Raw genomic sequence first — 23421 nt, forward strand, 5'->3', positions numbered from 1 at the left:
ATGAGTGAAGCTACTCGCCAGCCCATATGAAAGCCAAGCCTATATCTGATGCATTCTTGTTGTGGATGGTCCCACGGGGATGCCTGGATCAATACTTGCTCCCTCTGTGAGTTCGAACTGCTGTCCCTGGAGTTATAGTGGGACAGTTGGGCCTGTGCTCTTGGGTCCTCAGCCAGACAGCACAAGTATTTTTAGGGTTCTTCTTGTTTCGAGCCAATTTCTGCTTGAAACTTTAACACATGCAGGCTGCACTGAAACAACTTTTAAACTACTCTCTGGGTAGTGTAGGAGGGCTTGGATTCGTACTACAGCCCTTAAGCATTTTTTTTTTTTTTTTTTTTTTTTTTTTGCTAAATATCCAACAGGCTGAACAGAGGAAATTTAAGTCTAACCCTGGGGGGGACCCCGGTTTAGTCATCTGTCTAGACAGACGAGTTCATATAATGGGCCTCTCTGTTTCTTTTGCTTTGTTAGAACAGACGGTGGTCCCTTCCTTTCAACTTTGTGAGGAGGTGGACCTTTGGTTTTTTGATCCCAGCCTACCACTGATAAGCCAAGAAAGTGACTCATACATGAGCCAAAGATGACTCTTGAGGGTGACACTTAGTCTGTGATATAGGAGACTAAGTGCATAAAGGAGAATCCTGGGTAAAATCCTGACTGTGAAATACTGGGCAAGTCAGTTACCCTCTCTGAACCTCATTTTTCTCTTCTCTAAAATGAGAATTGATTTTTAAAAATAATGCTTCTTAATGGTACTTTAAAAAAAAAAAGAAATTAACACATAAAAATGCTGTGCCTGTGGTAGGGAATGAATATATTTTTTATTCATTCATTCATTCATTCACTTATTTCAAGGTGATCAGTGAAGACTTTTTCTTGCTTTTGTATTCTGAGAACTATAGGAAAACCAGAAATTCCAACCCATGTTTTTAATATCAAGTTATACATTGAGAAAAGCAAGTGATATATATATATATATATATATATATATATATATATTTTTTTTTTTTTTTTTTTTTTTTTTTCGGTACGCGGGCCTCTCACTGTTGTGGCCTCTCCCGTTGCGGAGCACAGGCTCCGGACACGCAGGCTCAGCGGCCATGGCTCATGGGCCCAGCCGCTCCATGGCATGTAGGATCTTCCTGGACCGGGGCACGAACCCGTGTCCCCTGCATCAGCAGGCGAACTCTCAACCACTGCGCCACCAGGGAAGCCCAAGTGATATATTTTTTTAAAGCCTAAGAAAAAATTAAAAGTGGTACCAATTTCTGTCAGAGGAAAATAATGCTGAAGATATCATTTAAACATTGGTAAAAGTAAGTAAGGCAGAATGATATTCTTTGTCTTATCAGGAGGGCTCAAAACTTTCAGAACCTGCCTAAAAGAACTCTGTGTGTTAGTAACTATTTCTACAACTAAGTGGTACATCTCTCTCCCTTGTTATTTCACTTTAATCCCTTCCTGAATTGTCCCTGAAAACAAGGATGTGGAAAATACTGTTTTATTCAATTTAATTCAATACATATTCACTGAGCATGTACTGCCTCAAGGGCTTGCTGCCTGAATCACACGAGTGGATAAAAATGAGGAGAGTAGGGGTAGATCCCCCCAGAAGAGGCAGCACACACAGCGCAGAGGAAGGCACTGGGCTCACACAACATAGGTGTAAGTGGAGGCGTCCTATCTCTAGTTATGTAACATTGGATAGGGCACACGCCCTCTCTGAGCCTCAGTTTCTTAGCTTCCACCAAAATGGGACAATCATGGTGGCTATGTGACAGATGGCATGCCCCTCAACACTTGTAGTGTTACTTTTGTCATTGTTCTTCCTCTTTTTATTGTTATTCTTACATCACCCCTGCCCTCAAGTAGCTTATAGCCTATTTGTGAAGACAACTTGATACACCCACTGCCCTACACAAAGCAGAACCATTCAAAAGTTGCTGAATGATATTTACAAGCCAAGGCCAATGGTAACACAAAGACAAGGTGACTGGGTAACGAAACCACCTTTTTAAAACATCGATCCATAACGTACGTAGAATGACATGTGTACCTGAGCAGTGACTAGCCCGAGCCTCAGGATGAAAAGGGAAATAGGAAAGTCAGCATCTCCTTCAGCTGTTAAAGGACAGAAGCAAGTGACGTCTGTGTTGATAGCAAAGCTTTTCACATATCAGAGTACAGTTCTTGACGTTTTCATACATCGAAATTCCATCAGAACCCAGTGCTTTACGTGGCTTCGGATATGGTATGTCTGAGTCATGTCTCTCTCAATACAACTGCAATCAATAAAAAAGCCCAGTAAAATGTGGTTAGCCACAAGGACCTCCCTCCCGACCCACCCCACCCCCAGTCAGCACTGTGATCCATTCAGTCTACGGCTCCCTCCCCGCCCCCCCACAAACTCTGTACTGAGAGAGGCTTAGCTTCTTCAAGTACAAAGAACAGAAAGGCCCACTCTTGTGCCGGTTGCCTGCCCCTCTGTTGTCTGGCCTGCCCCACTCCTGACCCCTGGGAAGCCCCGTCCTGTCCTGTGCCTTGGGTGACTGTGGCCAGAGAGGAGCTCTGCCCAGGGTCATGGGTACACAGAATAGATGTCTCCAGAGGATGTGGCCTGAGGTTCCAGAAGGCCTTACTGAGTAAAAAAATCTTGTCCTTTCTCTTACCGATACAGCTGGCTTCCTCCTGTATCCTCTGTAAAGTGAATCTTGAGGCCCACACTGGCCATCACCTCCTTCGTTTTAATTCCTTACGTATCTTGTAGTGTTTTTTCCTTCTTGCTCTTACGCACAAGTGACCTGAGGCAGCAGCAGGGGTTGTGAATGCACAGGGAGGCCAGAGGGGAGAGGAGGAAAGGAGGTGGGAGCCAGACAGGTGTGCAAAGGACAGAGACAGCTGTCTCCTGCTTGCTGTTTGGACTTGGCCGTTACCTGCTGGAGCAGCACATGCCCAGGCCAGCGAAGCAAGAAGGGTGTCTTCCAGCAGACTCGAGCTGTCATCCCGGAAGTCCTTGACCTTCCATCACCCACAGGGGAAATCGGGCCTCCCGATCACCTTTAATTGTCAAAGCAAACCAAGAGAATGTGCTCCGTTTTCTTTATTCTTAGGAAAATGGTGCCCCTTTTTTTGTTCCCACTCAAAGTCTGCTTTGGTATTTTTTCTCAAAGTTGCCATTTGGGAAGGAGGTTTTATTTAAAAGTTCTGAGGTTAGATATTTGGAGAGTAAGATGAAGCCAGTTGAAAACGGTGTCCTTTTTGTGTTCTTAACCGAGGGAAGTTCAGTCCTGACCTCTGAATCAGTGAAGGCCAAAGTGTGTCACTGGCTGTGATATAATCTAATTTTACCACTACTTGCTTCTAGTTAATAGAAAGGTGAACCTAAATATGTCTAACTACACTTATTTTACTTACTGGGGGAACCAGTTACCCTTTGCTAAGGATCTGTATCTAGCTTCTTTTATTCACACTTGGTGTTTGGTCCATAACAACAATGACAACAACGACAAGAATAATATTTATAATAAAAATGTTGATTACTTACACTGATGTGGTACTACTTCTACCCCAGGTACCCTCCTAAGTACTTAGGGATATTGACTCATTTGATCCTGGCAATAATGGATAGGCATTATTATTTTTTTCCATTTCACATAGGAGGAAACCAAGGCACAGAGATAGATTAAATCACTCCCAAGATCAATAGCTAGGAAGTGGAAGAGCCAAGGTGCCCCGCCTCCCACAGTTGCCGCTGTCATCATGACTCACTCCCGTGGACTGAAGTTTGAGCTGATCACGTGACACAGAAGCGGCCACGTGGTGCAATGGTTGAGGGCGTAACTCCAGAATGAAAACTGCTTAGGCCTGTTTGTTTGGGGAAAGGCAGTGCACGCTGAAAGTAGAGTCCACCTGGCGTAAAATATAGAAACCATTTACGTATGAGAAACCTATGCGGTACGTATACACGCAGTGCTCCTTCGGGTCTAAACTGAGGAGAGCAGTCCACACGCCAAGTTCTCTTCAGGTGACTTCCTTAAACTAACCCCTGTGATTAGCAAACAGTACAAATGTTTATAAAGTTGGAGGAATTTTAATATCTTTATTTGAATGGCGCAAAGCAGCCCAATGTAGCTTGGCCCTGGGCTGCAGCCTATATGTATTTGGATGCCAAGAAGCAACTGTGCTCCGCCTGGGATGCCAAGCATTCCAGACCTGTTACCTTGTAAGTGTAATATTTACCAGATTTTCGCTTCATCTGGAGATGAAGCGCAGAGCTGCCCTGAGTTGGGGAGTCTGCGGCTGCTGGGAAGGGAGCTCCGTGTGCAGAGGCCTCCCTTAATGACCAGGGAGCTGGGGAGATGAACAGAGGTCTGCCAGAAAGAAGCCCTTTTGCTGGGAATCTAGGAAAAAATAACAGAAGCGACGACGTTGGGGTACCCGTCAAACTCACAGTGCTGAGTGCTTTTGCTTTCACAGTCCTAGTTTATCCTCACATCTCTAGGCGATAGATGCTGTCTTGTCCCCATTTTAGAGATGGGCAAAGTGCGGTTTAGAGAATTAACTGGAGTGCCACATAGCTAGCTCTGTTCCAAGGCCTATCTTTACTTTCACTTTAGTAAAGCTGGTTTAGAGCAAAGGGTGATGGTGGCCAAGTGGGGCTGAATCGTTCCCTGTAGCCTCTCTTGATTCTCATTTCCTCTGACCTTCCCAATCTCCTTGCCAGGAAGGTGTCCCGCACATTTTACAGATGAGGAAACTGAGGCCTAGAAAGGTTAAGAGATGTGCCCAGGGCCAGCTTTTACGTGGCAAAGCCAAAGCAGAATCTGGGTCTTTGAGTCCCAAACCTTAAATCTCCTCGTGTTACAGCTCCAAGATTACAAACAAAACCCCATCCTAAGCTCTCTGTGGTGTTCCTAAATTTTGAGAAGGGCCTGGAGGCCGAGTTCTAGACAGTCTGTACTGAACCCTGTATGTCAATAAACAGAGCTAGTAAATGACATCGTTATTGTGTGTGTGTGTGTGTGTCCATGCACACACAGTGGGGCAGTCGCAGGCTGGAGCAGGTGAGAATCATTTTCAAGTCGAAGAGGTCAGCGATTGCCAGATCAGCACGTGTAATGAACCCTACTTTACTTTCATCATCACTTCATCCGACGAGTAAATGGTGACAAGATCCCCAAGGTCAGGAAAAGGATGGTGAAAACTGCCTCTAGTTCTTCCTGCCCTTCCCGGATGGGGGCTGCCACCGGGACCCTCGACACAGCCGTCATTTTGTTCGTTTTCTTTTTTTGGCGGAGCGTTCGTGTGAAAATGAAGCCAGAGCGTTGGAAGCAGCCCCCCGGCCGCAGCCGAAGTGCTCAGGGCTGCCTTCCGATGAGGCTGGAGATATAAACGGAAGAGGCAGCTCGCCCGGGGGCACCTTGCAAGAGCCCTTATTCGCTGCTGCTCCCGTTGCTTTGGGGGATGATGCTTTGGTTGAATCTCATCCCAAAAGCAGTACTTTTAGCCGAAGGTGGAAAATTATAAAGGCAAAGGTGTGAAATGAAGCTCTCTGGTGAGTGTTGTCAGTGGAAGAACAGTCACCCCAGCATAGAGAAAGTTGCTGCAAGATCCGCGTCCAGACTCGGGGCCGGGCCCCTGATTCACCGAGGCACCGGCTCTCGCGAAACCGATGAAGGGACTAGTTTTAAGCCCTTGGTTTCACTTCTACATTGAAGTAGGTAGGCAGGTTTTTTTTCCTCTGCGGAAGTTCAGAGTTTTTCTCTACTGGCGTCACAGTGCCACTGTGTCCTGTGTTGGACATTTGGTCACAGGAACTGAATCCAAAGGATGATTTTCCATCATTTCAATTTCTTTTCTTGGGGGGGGGGTAATAAATACAACAGACCTTGGTTATGCTACTATTTTGTTGAGTGGGTTTTGTTCCATGAGTGGATTTGGTCTATACTTTCCCTTTTCTGATACCGTTTTGGTAACACGGTTATACTGCCTGTGTAAGTGAGTTGGGGTATCTCCCCATTTCTTTCTCTGGGATAGTTTGCATAGATTGGAATATGTTTCCTAAAAGTCTAGTGAGATTCCTTTGTACAACTGCCTGGGACTAGTATTTCTTTGTAGGACCTTACATAATCATATTATTTTTTAAATATTTATATGCATTTTCATCCTTCTAATTTCTTTTTTTTCCCCTTTTTTTTTAGTTTTTTTTTTTAATTGAAGTAGAGTTGAATTACAACGTTGTGTTAGTTTCTGGTGTACAGCAAAGTGATTCAGTTATACATATATATTCGTTTTCATATTCTTTTCCATTATGGTTTATTATAGGATATGGAATTTAGTTCCCTGTGCTATATAGTAGGACCTTGTTGTTTATCCATTTCACGTATAATTGTTTGCGTCTACTAATCCCAAACTCCTAATCCAACCCTCTCCCACCCAAAAATACAGAACGCTTCACGAATTTGCGTGTCATCCTTGCACAGGGACCATGCTAATCTTCTCTGTATCATATTCCAATTTTAGTATATGTGCTGCCGAAGCCAGCACTCCCCATTCTTAATGGATGTACTATTTACATACAGCGAAATGCACAGCTCTTAAGTGTGCAACTTGATGAGTTTTGACAAAAGTATACCTTTGACATAATCTTGAAGCAGAAGAGAGTGGAGTAACTTGCCTGCAGTAAAACGGCCAATGTTTAGGGAAAGGAGTCAGGATTAGGAAAAGGAGGATGAAAGTTCCCAACTTCTGCTCCCAATATGAACCTAAGATCATCTTCATATACCATCTCTAGTTTCCTCAGAAGCACAGGTCTTGAACGGGCTTTCCTTTCCAAGGTCTGGTGGTATATGGAGCTATGATGTGCTCTTTCTCTTTTGATCCCTCATCTCAGTTTTTGCAGATAAATATCTGTGGGGGCGAGGAGGTTGTCAGATGACACAAGCCTACTGTAAATTGTTTTTAGAGTCTTCTTGGAAATAACTTTTTTTTTTAACATCTTTATTGGAGTATAATTGCTTTACAATGGTGTGTTAGTTTCTGCTGTATAACAAAGTGAATCAGCTATACGTATACATATATCCCCATATCTCCTCCTTCTTGCGTCTCCCTCCCACCCCTCCTATCCCGCCCCTCTAGGTGGTCACAAAGCACCGAGCTGGTCTCCCTGTGCTATGCGGCTGCTTCCCACTAGCTCTCTATTTTACATTTGGTAGTGTGTATATGTCCATGCGACTCTCTCACTTTGTCACAGCTTACCCTTCCCCCTCCCCTAACTGGGTTTTTTAATCGAACACTACATGGTTAGGAAAAGTCTCAAGGAGAAATAAAATGCAAAGGGAAAGGCAGTTCCCAATCAGGAGGAAAGAAAACTATGTGATAGAGCCTTAAACTTGGGGATTCTGCCCTGGGATATTACAGGAGAGCTGTGGAGCTGGATTTATGATCTAAACAGAGGGTTTAATGGGAAGCTTAGCAGCACAGATGCACCCACATTTAGACAGGATATCGAACTGCTGTTTTGTGGCTGTATAATCCTCCTAGGATTTGTAAGTGATCTTTTAGGAAAGTTGAAACTGCAAGGTGGGAAAGCATGTGCCTTTTTAAAACAGTGTATCATCTATTGTAAATATGAATCTACATTAAGAATAACACAAGAACATTTTGAAATGCAGTAACAGGATTGCTCTTTTGCCCTTCAGAGGTCCCTTTTCTGTCTGATGGGAAAGCAGGTGACATGGGGGTGGGGAGGGAGTCACAGGCTTTCAGGGTCACACAGGCTCCTACTGGCTTTAGAGGAGGTAGGAATTCTTACTAAGAAGTGTCAGCCCTTGCATAAAGCGTTTATCCCTTTAACCATGATGTCTGGGAGTTTTTTACCAAAGAATTTTAACACAGCTACCTGTCAGAGGATTCGCCAGATTTGGTGATATGTCCCTATGAGTCAGGTTTCAAGGTTTCAAGGAGTTAGAAGTCGCAACAAGATTAATCACAAACTTCTGAAGAACATTCCATGAAACACATTTGCAAGTAAGAAATGTTGCCTTTGGATTTCCCAACCTAAAAAGGTAGAGCGTAAACACGCACTGACCAAAAAGTACCACATTCTGGTGCCTCCCAAAAATTGTGAAATGAGACAAGAATGCCTTTCCTCCACCCTTTCCTTCATTTTGGCCTCACAGTTTGTCATGCACGGTGATTTTGTGGTGGGGTGACAGTTCTGTAGAGATGAGATATAGGGAAAGTTTATTTAAGGTTTATTTAAATAATATAAAGTAATTCACAGGGGTTTTTTTCCCCCTCCTCCTCGAGAACATCTTGATTCATTTTCAAAAAAAGAAAAAAAAAAAAGGAATTACGTAGCATAAGTGTTTTGAATGCATTGGGTATGTCTTATTTTTAGTGAGAGTGTATTGTCATTTATTATTTTATAGGGTTAGAGGTTATCATCTTTTTCACGTAGATAATTTAAATTGCTATGTATGTTGGAATAGAGTCAGGATAACTTGACATGGAAAAGGCATTATTAGCAGGTGTGTGGTCTATTTGCCAAGCTGAGAAAAGTAAGTATGTTAAATACTCTACTATGTGTTATAAGCAAGATTGTGTATAAATGGGTTTGTCTTACCTTATGAAGTGAAGCACTAAAAGTAGTCCATTGTATTGATAAGTCACTTTCACTCTGGCACCACCACTTACTGGCTATGTGACCTTAGATAAATGATGTAATCCTCCTAAGCCTTGGTCTCCTCATCTGCAAAATGGGAATGAAAAGAGTGTCTACCTTGTCGAGTCTTGTGAGGCTTAAATGAGATAATGCAGATAGGACTCTGAGCTGCTGCTGTTATTATTGGCATATTACATATTGAGAGGCAGATTTTCCAGGCAGTGGATTTACCATGCATTTGCTTCACCTCACCTCATTCTTCCTTAAGCTCGGGGCCGTGGACAGTCCTTCACATGCCTAGGGTTTGGCCACAAAGGGACAGAAGGCAAAACTCAAATCTGTTGGTTAAAACTCAGCTTGGAGGATGACCTGTAGGGGGTTCAGGGAAACAGATGAGGGTTGGCTACAGGTGCTTCGGAGGCTGCCCATGTGCATGTCGAGGTCCCGGGCAGGTCTGGCTCATAGGACTGATGACACCGTGATCTCACAGCCCCCCGAGAGTGGCTCCAATTCTGTGCACTGTAACCTGAATGGACCCTTCCTAAGTCTGAGGCGATGTGATGAGTGGGAAGAACACCTGTTGGGAGTCAGGATTTGGGTTTGATAATCCACTTACCAGTGTTTTCTGATCACTAACCCTGAGCCTCAGTGTTTTATCTGCAAAGTCGGAGATCAACCACAAAAGTTGTTTCCGGGGGATTAGATGAGCTTGTGTCAGCAAATGCTTGTTGTCTTTGAGTGACCTCTGGGGAAGTGTGGCGAGTACATTCTAATTCAGTGACAGTGTCAGAACGGCTGTCATCAAAAAGACAGCAAATAACAAGTGTAGACGAGGGTGTGGAGAAGAGGGAACCCTTGTGCATTGTTGGTGGGAATGTAAATTGGCGCAGTCAGTATAGAAAACAGCATGGAGATTCCTCAAAAAATTACAAATAAAACTACTGTATAATCCAACAACTTCACTTCTGGGTATTTAGCTGAAGAAAACAAAAACATTCGTTTGAAAAAATATATGCACCCCTGTGTTTATTGCAGCATTATTCACAATAGCCAAGATAAGGAGGCAACCTAGTTGTTTATTGACAGACGAACAGAAAAAGATGATGTGGTATATATACAATGGAATGTTACTCGGCCACCAAGAGAATGAAATCTTGCCCTTTGTGACAACATGGATGGACCTAGAGCTATTATGCTAAGTGAAATAAGTCAGACAGACACAGACAAATACCATAGGATTTCACTAAAAAACAAAACAAAGGAGCAAACAACAGAACAGAAACTGACTCATAGATTCAGAGAACAAGCAGGTGGTTGCCAGAGGGGAGAAGGGTGGGGAGATAAGTGACATAGGTGAGAAGACCAAGAGGTACAGACTACCAGTTATAAAATAAATAAGTCATGGGATATAATTTACATCATAGGGAATATTGTCCATTATATTATAACTTTGTGTGTTGACAGGTGGTACTGAGACTTATCATGGTGATTATTTTGCAATGTATAAAAATGTTGAATCACTATGTTGTACACCTGAAACTAATATAAAATTGTAGGTCAATTATACTTCAATTTAGAAAGATATTTAAAAGGAATAAATGTAAATACAGTCATGCCACCTCGCACGTATGATTCACTTTGCATTTAGCAAAGCCCGTTCACATGCATCATCATATTTGAGCCTGACCAGAGCCCTGTAAGGTGGTCACCAGCTCCCAAGGCACAGCGAGGTTCAAGACAACACAGCTTCAGAGGTAAATGGGAATTCTTACCAAGAAGTGATAGGCCTGTGTGTAAACCCCTCATCCCTTGAACCCTGAGATGTGGGAGGTTTTTACCGAAGGGTTCTAACACAACCACATGTCAGGACGAAGACTAGTCTCCTCACTTAGCTGCAACAGACAATATATTGGATCAAGAGCTAGAAAATCACACACAAAACGTATGCTTGACTTACAAGGAGCCAAGGAGAAGCAGCAGAAACATAGACCTCATATCTCGCCTTCAGAACCTAAATGAGGCTTTTCAGAAGCTCAGCCTCTGAACCCTCAGTGCTATCTGGTTCCTTCCCCATCTTTCCTATTTGAGGAAAGTTGAAGATTCGAAGGGCTAGAACTAGACTTGTCTAATGAGCCTCAGCACAGTGTCACACGTTGTCCGGGTGTTCGCATTTCAAAGGTCATCTGGTTCTGTTATCTCTCCTTGAATCTTGTCCCGAGATTCTGGCTGTTGCCGGGAAAGTTCTGACTCCTTTTGTGTATGGTTCTGACCATACACATATCTTCTGATGAGAAGGCTCATCATTTACTGAGCTTTGGCTGTTCTTCTGGAACTTTCCACCCGCCGGTCCTTGAAGAACTTCAGAAGGAACCTTTATTGGGAAGAGAGAGGCCATGGAGCAGTAGAAAGATTGTGGACTTGGGGTCAGATAGACTTGATTTGCGATTTCCAGCCACTTCTCTGTTCTAGCTGCACGCACGAGTGACTTGCCTGCTCTAAACCTCAGTCTGTTCATGTGTACAACAAGTGGTGGGCGGTGGGAATTATCTAGCTCATAGCAAACACTGTCAATAAGACAGCAGTTGTACAAAAAATATACATGAGATGCCATCAAGGTTAAAAATGAGATTATATCCAAGAAAGCGTGTTGTAAATTGCCTGTAAATGTGGGTACTTTTAATAGTAAAATCACTTGAAGTCTCTTTTACACCTGGTTTTATGTGAGTGAGCCAATGGGTCTACAAATCTAGTGACCCCAGAGTGGTTTTCTAAGTTGGTATTATCACACATTAAAGGTAAATGAATCTGAGACCTTGCTCTCATGCTGTCATCTGTCAGGTAAACATCTAAAGAGAGAGCTATCATACAATAGGCTAAATGTTGTCTCGTCCAAAGAAGGGAGAGATTGCTTCTGCTCTGGAAGAGCTGGAAATTCTTCTGATAAGAGGGGAAACTGGGCTGGACTTTCAAGAATGAGTAGAATTTGCCAAATGTAAAGAAGCGGTTTCTAGATGAAGGATTCACGTGGCATGGGCGTGGTGGCATGTCAGCACTTGGCATGTTTGGAGATTGGAAGTCATATGGTGCATTTAGGGCTTTGGGCAGAGTCCAGTGTGGGGGGAGGGGACATGGCAGCAGAGATGGTCACGTGCCCGTGAAGCTAGAAATGTAGGTTGGGGTCAAAGGGGCCAAAGCAAGATACATCTTGAAGTTGTCTCTTTATTTGAAAATTGTCAAGACTTTTCACAACTGAGTTAGAGTTTACGAGAGAGAAAAGGATGGCTGAGAATAAAAGTGGGCTTGCTTTGTACCATGGTGTCTGTGTTGCTAGAAAGGGCAGGCCACACTTTTTAATCTTGAATCCCCGTAACCTCAGGAGTGGCCAGTGACTCTCCCAGCCTTAGAGTCTAGTCCAAGCCCAACATCCTTTTAGACACGAGGGAACTGAGTCCTGGAGAGGTTGCTGATGCCCCGTAGTGAGATGTACCAAGAGATCGTACTGCCCTGCCGTCTTCAGGCTCACATCTGGCAAGCCCCTCCCATATTGTGCATTTTATTTTATTTTTTATTTTTTGCCTTTTAATCTTCTAAATTTTTTTTGATTATAGTTGCTTTACCATGTTGTATTAGTTTGTGCTGTATAGCAAAGTGAATCAGTTATACAGATACATATACCTACTCCTTTTGCAAATCAAAACTGCAGTGAGGTATCACCTCACGCTGGTCAGAATGGCCATCATCAAAAAATCTACAAACAATAAATGCTGGAGAGTGTGTGGAGAAAAGGGAACCCTCCTACACTGTTGGTGGGAATGTAAGTTGGTGAAGCCACTATGGAGAGCAGTATGGAGGTTCCTTAAAAAACTAAAAATAGAGCTACCATATGACCCAGCAGTCCCACTCCTGGGCGTATATCTGGAGAAAACCATAATTCAAAAGGATGCATGCACCCCAATGTTCATTGCAGCACTATTTACAGTAGCCAGGACATGGAAGCAACCTAAATGTCCATCAACAGAGGAATGGATAACGAAGATGTGGTACATATATACAATGGAATATTACTCAGCCATAAAAAGGAATGAAATAATGCTATTGGCAGAGACGTGGATGGACCTAAAGCTTGTCATACAGAGTGAAGTAAGTCAGAAAGAGAAAGACAAACCGTATATCATCACTTCTATGTGGAATCTAGAAAAGTGGTACAGATAAACTTTGCAGAGCAGAAATAGATCCATATTGTACATTTTAAATCCCTCCACAGTCCAAATGGCCACCACCCAAGACCTGTTGCCACCTGCGCTTTTTGCTTCCCTTCATTCACACCAGACTTGCGAGAAAAGCTGGTTTGATTGCAGCCTGGGGAAATAGGACTGACTCTGTGTTGTCTCTCTATATATTAGACTCATAAAATGCTTTTAGGATTCTTGGATCCTTCTCGGGGATATTTTATGTTGCTGAACATGCTGTGAAGTTCGTGTGTCTGTATGTGCACCACCAACCCCCGTCATTCTCCCCATCAGTGTTACCCTTTGTGGAAACAAAGCAGCCTGGGAGGGCCACCAAGAGCAAGACCACGTTTCTGTCCTCTGCAAGGTTAGAAGCTGTAGTCAGGGGATCCCAGGCGCCCACAGAGGCGTGGACATGAGCTTAGACGTGTGTATGGTTATAGTAGAGCTATGGAGAACGCGTATTTGCCTCTGAGGGCCCCTCAGCTCCCTTCTTACAATGAACAAGGAGTAATTAACGTATAATCAGTTGGTTTCAAAATAAAAAAGGAAACAGAGGGATCAGCTGACGTTTGTAAAAGTCCATCTGTGTTTGGGCTGCACTGATTGCCTGTTCAAGGCAGAATGACTTCTGTGAAGCCATCTTGAGGGAGGAGAGGTCACAGCTGATGCCCTACATCCAGAAGGAAATTTTTTTTTTTTCTTTGCTGTACGCGGGCCTCTCACTGCTGTGGCCCCTCCCATTGCAGAGCACAGGCTCCGGACGCGCAGGCCCAGCGGCCATGGCTCACGGGCCCAGCCGCTCCGCGCGGCATGTGGCATCTTCCCGGACCGGGGCACGAACCCGTGTCCCCTGCATCGGCAGGTGGACTCTCAATCACCGCGCCACCAGGGAAGCCCCAGAGGGAAAATTTTAAAAGTGCAGTAAACTTCTGGGCAATTGTGGACTCGCTTTATACACCAAAAAGTGATTTTGTCATTGAGGCTGATGGTCAAAAAACATCTCTGAGTCTGTCTTCTTCTTTTTTTTTTTCCATTGCTTTTGTAATTTTTATTTTTGGCTGAGCCACGCGGCTTGTGGGATCTTAGTTCGCCGACCAGGGATCGAACCCCTGCCCCCCTGCAGTGGAAACATGGAGTCCTAACCACTTGACCGCCAGGGGAGTCCCTCTGAGTCTTTCTTACACCCACTGCTGTGGCTGCCTGTGGTCCAGTCTCCCCCTTACCCACCGTGGAAGAAAGAGATGGCCTGAAGACAGCTTAATCTCCCGCTGAAACATGGGGGAATCTGCTCCCTCCTTCTCTCTTGAATCTCTCTTGGCGTCATTCCCAAAGTACCAGTTCCAGGGAAGGTCACTGAATGTCGTGATTGCCAAGGTAGCTGCCGGAGCATAAATCACTTCTCCATCTCGGTCCCTTCTAGGTGCCGTCCCTCTCAGGCTGCTGGGCATTTAGAGGAAGATGCTTCTGCCCTTGGCACTAGAATAGCTATTCACAATAACAATGAAAACTGCTCTCACCAGAGCATCAGAGCCAGTGGAGAAGACAGAGTGTTTATTTTAGCGTTGCTGTATCTCTTCAAGTCGGAATCCCACGAAGGTCTCAGAATTGGTCTTCCCAGCCTTCGCTTGCGAATGCACCGTCTTAAGAGATTGTGCTGCCGGCTCTGTCAGCTGCTTTATATCTAACAGGAAGGGTAGGTCCCGAGCCTGGTGTCAGAGGTTAGCGCTAAGAAGTCCCCAGACTCGTTTAAATAAAACCATTTGGCTTCTGAACTACGGTTTCCTCCACAGTAGAATGGAGATAACACTACCTAGGTGTTAGCAGGCTCAGATGAAGGAATGTATGTGAAAGTACATTGTGAGGCATTAAGATCCTAGGAAGATGTCAGGCTTGTGATTTACACTGGTTCTCATCATAAGATTCAGCTGTTTGAGAAAAAAATTCATCTTCTTTTCCTTTGTGACAGTTATTGAGCACTTGCTATGTACTAGGAGGCCTTGGGGAGAGAGAAGATGAATGATTCGGCCCCTGTACTTGTGAGACTTACAAAGGCTTCTCTCTCCAATATAGAGCCAGTGTTCCCAGGTCACTCCTACAAGTGTCGGTCCAATGGGTGGCCTGGTCAGGAGGGTCTAAAAAGGAGCTCTCTGATGGGTGAGATAGATGTGCGCAGATCTCTCCCTGGCCCTCGGGGATCTCCAGTCCAGTGCTATCGCCAGGCAGCCACAGGACTTGCTCCCTGCTAAGGAGAATTCTTGGGGTGTCTAAGAGCCCTTGAAGGGATTGAGAGGAGTTACCGAGTTTCCCTTGTCAAACCTCCTCTGGCAGCAACTGTCCTCAGGACCGTGTCTCCTGGGTGCTCTGCTGTACAGCGTTCTTCATTGGTAACCTTCCTTCCCTTGCACACACAAAAGCTCAATTAATTTATTCAGATGAGATTATGGAACTGACTATTTCCCCACTTTTCTGACATGGGGAAATCTTTCTGATTGTTGTCTAGGCTTTAGAAACAGTCTAATGAAACCAATGTAATATGACAAGAAACGGAATATGGTGTGTCAAGGACATAACAGATGCACCCCAACCTGGTGAAAGTTATTCCCCTGATTTTGGGGCGTACCTGCAGTATTCCCCGAGTACATGCGGGTAAACCCCACACTGGTGTTGTAGACAGGTTCCATCTCTCTACCTCAGTTTGCTACTTTTTTAATTCTGGTTATGCATGTGTGTATATATCACTATGGTGCCCTGGGAGTTCTGTTTGCTTTCACCCTAACATATTTAAGAAGTACTGGCTCATTCAAAGAGCTCTTCTTTAAAGGGGACTTAGTAAATGCTTTTTAAGAAGCGTAGGAGAGCCATTGGCTTGTAACTAAATAAAGGCATTTGTCCTGTGCCATCTACACAACCGCCAGTGAGAAAAGAGAGTGGAGAAATCTTCAGAAAGCACCTGAGTTTTCACCCCTGCCACTAAGGCTTCTGAAGCCTTCAAAAGATAATAGAGAGAGAGAGAGCTGTAAGACAGAGCTGAAGCTTCCCCAAAGAGGAGAAACTCTTTTTTTTTTTTTTTGCCTTAAGAATTCTCCTTCCATTTTCAAAAATGACAGTGCCTCTTCCTTTGCTAGGGTGTCAAGTAACTTGGGACCAGTTGGACTCACTCTTTGGATGTCCTGGCTGCTAGGATTTAGTCCGTTTTCTCTCCCAGTGGCCCTAAGAGCAGAGGAAAATTTGTACACGTTATACACCAGTCATGAGATTGAAACTAAAGGGTAGGGCTTGCTCTCAGATAATTAAATAAAAATAAGATACACTCAAACATTTCAGAGTACTTAGCTGTGGTCTAGTTTTGCCGTGGAGATTCTTACTTTAAAGACTGTTTTTTCTCCTCTCACAAGTGGTGTCCCGACCTTGAACAGAAAGCTGCTTAGCACCCAAATGAACATGAATTCTTAAAACAAGCATAACACCTGTGGCTCCATTCCAGAACTCGGTCATGCCACAGTTCATCTGGATTCCTATAATTCCTGTATGTTCCCATATCTTAATTGCCCATAGCTGTGTTGCCAGTACAAACAGGATGGAGGAAGAGTCCACACCCTTAATGAATACATCTACTAACCCTAAGAAAGCACCATCTTTTGAAACTCTAGTATTCTTTTTAAGGTACTGAATGACCATCTCCTGAAATGCTAATAAAGATATCTGATAACTAAAAATTCCTTTCGAGCAATTCTTACTCCCTACCATCTTTCTAGCTGGGGTTCAGGACGGGCATTCAGCATAAAGAACATTACTGATTTTCAGACTCTGCCCTCTGCAATGTTATTTAAGAAATGAATGCTCAGGTTCACCAAATCAGACATCAAATCCATCTCAGCATATTTGAAAAGAGGAGTCAAATGAAATAAGTACACATTGGATCGAGGTAGATTGTAAAATTTGCACACAAAAAAGCCTCAGGGTGTAAAACATAAGATAATGACATCTGTAAAACAGGCTGTGTGGAAAAGACCCGAGACTTCTCATTTATTATGCATTCAAAACACATAGAAAATATGATACAGGTACAAAGGTTAAAAAGAGAGAGAGAATGTGTGTGGGGGGCAGTCGGGAGGGAGAGAGAGAATGAGAATGAATGAGAAACATTCACAGTTGGGATGTATTAATAAAAGTATAAGTTCCACGATTAGGAAGGTGATAGTTCTACTGTGTTCTGCCTTGAGAATTATGTTCAGATTTAAGGGTCTGATTTTAAAATTGGAGCAAAGAGGAGACCATCCACCAAGGTAAAAGGCTCTCACGAAAAATAAGAAAAGGAAATAGGAATGTTTGCTTAGAAAAGAAAAGAGATGGGGGCAGGGAGACATGAGATTTGGCTTCACAATTTCTGAGTAGGGTCAGGTGGCAAGGGGGTAAATCATCTTATGTGGCAGAACCAGACCCAGTGGGCAGACCTTGTAGGTAAGCAGATCTCAGCCCAAGATAGGGAAGAACTCTGTACAGTCGGAGCTGTCAGAGACTGCAGTAGGTCATCTGCCTAAGTTTGAGTTCTCCGTCACTGAAGGAGTTCTGGGAGAGACTGTCTTGTCTTGTCTTGTAGAGAAAACTGCAGTAAGAGGAATTCGATACCAGTAACATTGAGAGAGCACATAATGGGTGCCGGGCAAACCCTTTATGTGTTCTCATTTCTAAGTGCAATGAAGAGTTTCAGAGAGAATGAACGTTAGCTGTATTTGCTTTCCTTTTCAAACTAGATAATCCAGACCATCTCTTCCGCTTCATCTTTACTCACTCCCAAGTCATGAATTTAATACATTAGCAGGAATAGCCCGTCCCACTTGGTGAAGTTGGTAAATAGCTTGCAATCCTAGCAGGGTGTGCCCTGTTGCTTATTCGCTGAGCTCCAGGGCAGAGCAGGAAAGCAGCACAGTGCCTCAAAGTAATTAGGCGATTGCCTGACAAAGAAGTTAGGCCACAAGCAAGAAGCTTACAGACAACACAGAGACGAGCTCCCGGTACAAGACACGCAATAACCATTATGTGCATCACTGCTACAATTTTAGAGAGCTTTGAGAAAGATTTTCAGGCTAATAAGGAGCCGCTACACCCATTAAGGCATGTCAGACAGTCCACACCAATCGTCATGGAGCTGCAGGGAACATGCAGTAGTTTCTGGAAAGGGGAATGTTGAAATTTGTCTGTTCTGGGCTGAGAAGGCTCTCTGCAGCGGTGAGCGAGAATGTCCGAGAGGGTACATTTCCATCTTTATTTTGGCAACGTTTGGTGTAAGTCTGGCAAGATTTTACTAGTTTCTCAATCTGTAGAAAGAGATTAAAAATAAAGGGTGCTTCTCACCCATTAAGAGATTAAGGGCGAGATCCTACATTTCCAAGTTTAACTTGTTAGTGGAATCGGTGCATATTGCCTTCTTTCTGTTGACCTTGTTGGGAGCCATTGCTGGGTTCTAGAATAGCTGTGTGGATAAATATGTCATGAGATCATTGGCCTCTTTAAAGGCCATTAGTGGACCAAAATCATGGCGATTCTGCCCCTTCCCCCTTTTTTTAACATGTAAAAAAATTTTATTTATTTTATTTATTTATTTTTGGCTGTGTTGGGTCTTTGTTGCTGCGTGCATGCTTTCTCTAGTTGTGGCGAGCAGGGGCTACTCTTCCTCGTGGTACACGGGCTTCTCATCGTGGTGGCTTCTCTTGTTGTGGAGCACGGGCTCTAGGTGCGCAGGCTTCAGTAGTTGTGGCTCATGGGCTCAGTAGTTGTGGCTCGAAGGCTCAGTAGTTGTGGCTCGTGGGCTCTAGAGCACAGGCTCAGCAGTTGTGGTGCACAGGCTTAGTTGCTCCGTGGCATGTGGGATCTTCCTGGACCAGGGCTTGAACCCATGTCCCCTGCATTGACAGGCCGATCCTTAACCACTGCACCACCAGGGAAGCGCCCCCACCCCTGCTTTTTTTTAGAGAAAAAGAAGCACAGATTGAAGAGAAGTAAGAAAAGAGAGAAAGAAAATGGAGCAAAGGAAGGAGAGAAAATAAGGAGAGAGAGAGGAAAAAAAAAAGAGAGTTGTATGTGCTTTAAAGAATGAGACAATGGCAGAGAAGAATGGCTTCAATCACCTACTCCAACCAAGAGGACAGCCTCCCACTGTGACGTCATTCAAAGGAATATGTCCCATTCGTGGTCCACCTGCCCGCAAAAGCGGGTCCACGTGCCCTCTCCACACACAGTCCTGAGCACAATGAGAAACATAGGAGAATCAAAACAAAATAGGTGTCTCCACCTAAGTGGGGTTTTTATGAAGGTGATGGAAACTTTGGAGTAGACACTAGAAACACCGTGTCTGTCATAGTTGAAGAAAACCAACCACTGTGGGCCAGCATCACTGTGATTTAACGGTTTTTTTTTTTTTTTGGTTTTGTGTAAGAAGGGGCCAAAACGGTCCTGCTGACAGTGTGCACAGACTCAAATAGCAGTTCGATGAAGGCCAAGTCACATAAGCTGATGCTGACACACTGACTCCCAACTGCCAGCAGCACATTAGGTCTGTCCCCTGCTCGGAGACACCCACTTTCCATCACAGATGCTCCGGTGCTGGGTTACATTTAATAGGAGGGATGGCCGGGGAGAACATCAGAGACCACTGGTGATGCACTGTTTATTCCTCAGTCACTTTGTGTTAAATTGCTGTGACTTGAATGTCAGCAGTGTTTGGGATGTGGTAGTGAAATCAAATCTATCTCCCGTGTGCCAAGACAAATTTGAGAAAACCCCCGAACACAATTGTCTTGGTTTCTCGCTGGCTGTGTCCGCGCACATACAAATAGCAGCTCGTTTCCTGGCCCTCCAATCGTGTGGCGGGTGGCTTTCTTGCTGCTCCCTGAGGAATGTCTAATGAACCCCAAACTACTTCCCTCAAAGCTGGGGATGTCAGGAATGAGGGGCCACTACACCCGTTAAGCACTGTCAGAAGTCCACGCCAATTACTACAGAGCTGTAGGAAAAGTGCAGTCATTTCTGGAAAGGGGAATGAAGAGTTTGTTCTGTGTGTTTGAGGAGCTTGGGGATGAGAGCCAGTGGATGCTACTGAGGATAGAGGCACCAGGCACATCTCGTATGGGCGTCCAAATGATCCTGGGCAGTCCTAGTATTAGCAAAGTGCCTCTTGGGGGGAACTTCCGCACGAACAAGCCCCAGATCTCCAAACCAGAGCCATTCTTTTAAGGAGTATCAGTGAAAATACCGGGCCTTGCATTAAAGTTTCTGGAGCTTTACTGCAAGGTCTAACAGATCTCTAGTTATGCAAGAGCTACGTCTTTGTGCCCGTTTTTGCAATAGTGCTCCAGTGAGGGTGTTGGTCTTTCTGCCTCGGGTGGGATTCATGTCTTCGACTCAGGGGACTCTTTTGCACGGAGGGCAGGATATTGTGGTGAAAAGCCAGGGCTTTTGATGACAGGCCAGCTTCACCTTGCCCTTAGCCAGGACTTATTTCACTCTCCTTGCTCTTGATTTCTGAATCTGTGAAATGGGGATTAAAAACACCTTCTTAGCAGACATGAAGCATATAAAACTATTAGAACATGGGAGGCGATTGTGAAGTCAATTCTGAGGCTGCAGTGAGACCAGGCCATTCTTTTTTAGGGAGGGGATGGTGGGATAGACATATTTTATTCGTCCCTAACCAGTGCATAACACTGAAGCGAAGGGGAGCCTGGCCAAGTTCATTATGGTTAGACGTTGTCTAGGGCAGATGTTATCAAATCTGGATGTAAGACAGAATCACCTGGGATTCACACGGTAGGTCTGGGATAGAGGCAGGTAATAAGCATATTCCTAAGCCCCCCATGTGATTTTAAAGCAGGTGGTGAGGGACAGTCATCTAATGTAAAATCTGGGGGAGAAAAAATACTTTTTGGAGGCTCCATCCGTGAGACTATCAAAATGAGAATGATGAAAAGGCAGAGCTGCAAGTGAGCTGGGTGGCCATCTAGCTCAACCTGCTACCAGATTCAGGATAGATGATTGAAGCCTTGCCTCCCTAAAGGCTGAACTCTGGATATCCTTGGGGTATTTCTTTCAGCCTCCAAATCTACACTTTCTGTCAGAACTCCTCACGTATTGGTGATGTTGTAAGACCTTTCTTTGGTTTTTGTTCAGTCATTTATAAACTGTCCCAGGACACTTAACTGCTTCTGTCCCTTCTCTTCTAATTAAGTTAGTTGGTAAGAGAATGTTCTCTCTCGGTGGGACATTCAAGGAAGGCCCAAGAACCAGTTAGCATCTCTGTTGCAGGATGGAAAGGGGGATAGGAAGGGACGTTTTTGAGTGGAAATGTGTGCAAGACCCAGTGCTTGAATGTTCTGTCTGCTCGCTTGTGTGAACTGACAACCTGAGTCAATACATATGAGATAGGAAATTATTTACTTCCTTATATAGATGAAGAAACAGGCTCAGAAAAGCCCACTGATGTCCCTGTTGCCCCATAGCTACGACTTTTTGATTTGGGGTTAAAATTCAAATGGCCTTAAAGATCCCACTGCCTTCGGATCCTATAACTGTATGTGACTGTGGAAGGACTAGCTACTTTCTCCCACTGGGCTGCCTCTGAATATGCGGCCAGACTCAGCTCAAACAGCCGCCCCCATGCCCTGCCCGGAGATGTTCAGTTGTGGGCACCTGATGCTGGCTGTCCTGGACGCGAGGGGCAGGGGGCTGAGTGCCAGTCCTGGGGAGGCCTGGAGGTGACGGGAGGGTGGCCCAGCACATGAGTGAGGCCCCATGCCCCTGCACGTGCTCCGTTGTCCCATCAGACTTCACGTACGAAGCGTAAATTCAAAGGTGAAATGATTAAGGGTCTAAAGATGGTGACCACAGAGCATCAAACTCCAGTGTGAGGCTTTTCTGAGCTTGGGACCCGGTACCACCACCCTGGTCACATGCCCATGAAGCCATCCCTGGGCCATGGGGAACCAAAGAACTCTAAGTGAAGATTCCTGACCGCAGGGTGCTAACACAAGGAGAAGATGATTTACAAATGAGCTAATCAATAATTTGGAAGAGGGCTTCCCTGGTGGCGCAGTGGTTGAGAGTCTGCCTGCCGATGCATGGGACGTGGGTTCGTGCCCCGGTCCGGGAAGATCCCACGTGCCGCGGAGCGGCTGGGCCCGTGAGCCATGGCCGCTGAACCTGTGCGTCCGGAGCCTGTGCTCCGCAACGGGAGAGGCCACAGCAGTGAGAGGCCCGCGTACCACTAAAAAAAAAACCTAGGATGAGCATGGGCAAGTTAGCAAAGGTCAAGCACAAGTCCCCGACTACCTGGCAATGGGGTAGGAAGTGGATCGGAATTCCAGAGGCCTTTAGAGACACGTCCCATTCCAAAGGGGGAAATGAGTTCTTGGAGAAGGTGGAGAAAAAAGCTACATCCCTCCAAGCCTGGATGGATGGATTAGGGCTGCCCAAGCCATTAACTACCTACCCAGCCACTCCGAGCCCAGGAAACGAGCCTCAACATCCAGGCTGGGTGTAGAGGGGCCACGTTGAGCTCTTTGCACCAGGCGTCCAAAAGCCTTTATGAGCAGGGTCACAGGCTAGGCCCCAGCACTTTGCTGTGATTTTTAGTTTTTCCCCCAAATGTAAGGATATTTGGCAAGTTGCTCAAGTTCCTCAGCCAGGCATGGGACTGGTGACCCATAGCAGAGGGCAGCCAGGGACAGCTGGGGCTGACCCTTAGCAGTGGTAGTCAGTTCTTTAGTTACCAGTCTTTATTCAGTGAGCTCCCATTCTCGGGTGCTGGAGCAGGGGTGTGGGAAAAGCTGCCGTGTCCTGCTGGCCTGGTCCCTTCACTGTGGTCACAAGACCAAAGCCGACGTGCTGCTGGAGAACGCTCAGCTGCCATTTCACCTCCTGTGTTAACTGCTTCGACTTATAAAGCAAGAACCAAAACTGTGGCTTTGTAGTATCAGGCAGCTGAAGCAGCCAAAGTGGTTATAATGGCCAGAGAGGAGGAGGGCTGTTTGCCAGGGTATAGGGAGCAGAGCAGAACAACGTACTTAACTATCAAGCAATTCCTGTAAATATTTGCAAACACCCCTTCAAAGCTCGAAAGCCTAGGACAGGATCATTGGATGATTTGCTTAGAAGAAGGAGAAACAAAATTGACCTCCTGGTCCAAAGCGGCCATAAAAAGAAAGTGTGTTTATGGGCAGAGGACCAGAAAGGGAAAAAAATTGTTCAAAGTTTAATAAACACAAAAGAGAATAAAAATAAATCTCAAGAGCACTTATTTACAAACTTGATGGAGGGATAAGGTTGGGGTTGGCGGGTGTGAATGATGGGTGTCTGTGGAAGTAACACAGGCCTGAAGGGGGTTCCAATAAGAGGGAGAAAACCAATGAGATGTTTACTCTCGCTAATGACGGGAAATGCACTGAAGCAGCTTTGCGCCTTCAGGATGCTCTTTCAAAGCATGTTTGAAGCTCCTGCTGTCTAATGGGGAGGCCATGCGAACTTGAA

The 23421-nt window shown here is 45.0% G+C and overlaps 1 protein-coding gene and 1 non-coding gene across 4 annotated transcripts in view; one reads left to right on the forward strand and one right to left on the reverse strand.

Annotated features, from left to right (window-relative positions):
• Positions 1-23421, forward strand: part of TGFB2 (transforming growth factor beta 2) — an 82668-nt gene that overhangs the window by 25868 nt on the left and 33379 nt on the right. The gene's annotated exons all lie outside the window — the stretch shown is intronic.
• Positions 6441-6549, reverse strand: LOC117309684 (U6 spliceosomal RNA). The gene has a single exon (XR_004524001.1). It is a non-coding gene; the product is annotated as a U6 spliceosomal RNA (small nuclear RNA).

This window comes from Tursiops truncatus, chromosome 1, assembly GCF_011762595.2.
Source record: "Tursiops truncatus isolate mTurTru1 chromosome 1, mTurTru1.mat.Y, whole genome shotgun sequence".
Lineage (NCBI taxonomy): Eukaryota > Metazoa > Chordata > Mammalia > Artiodactyla > Delphinidae > Tursiops > Tursiops truncatus.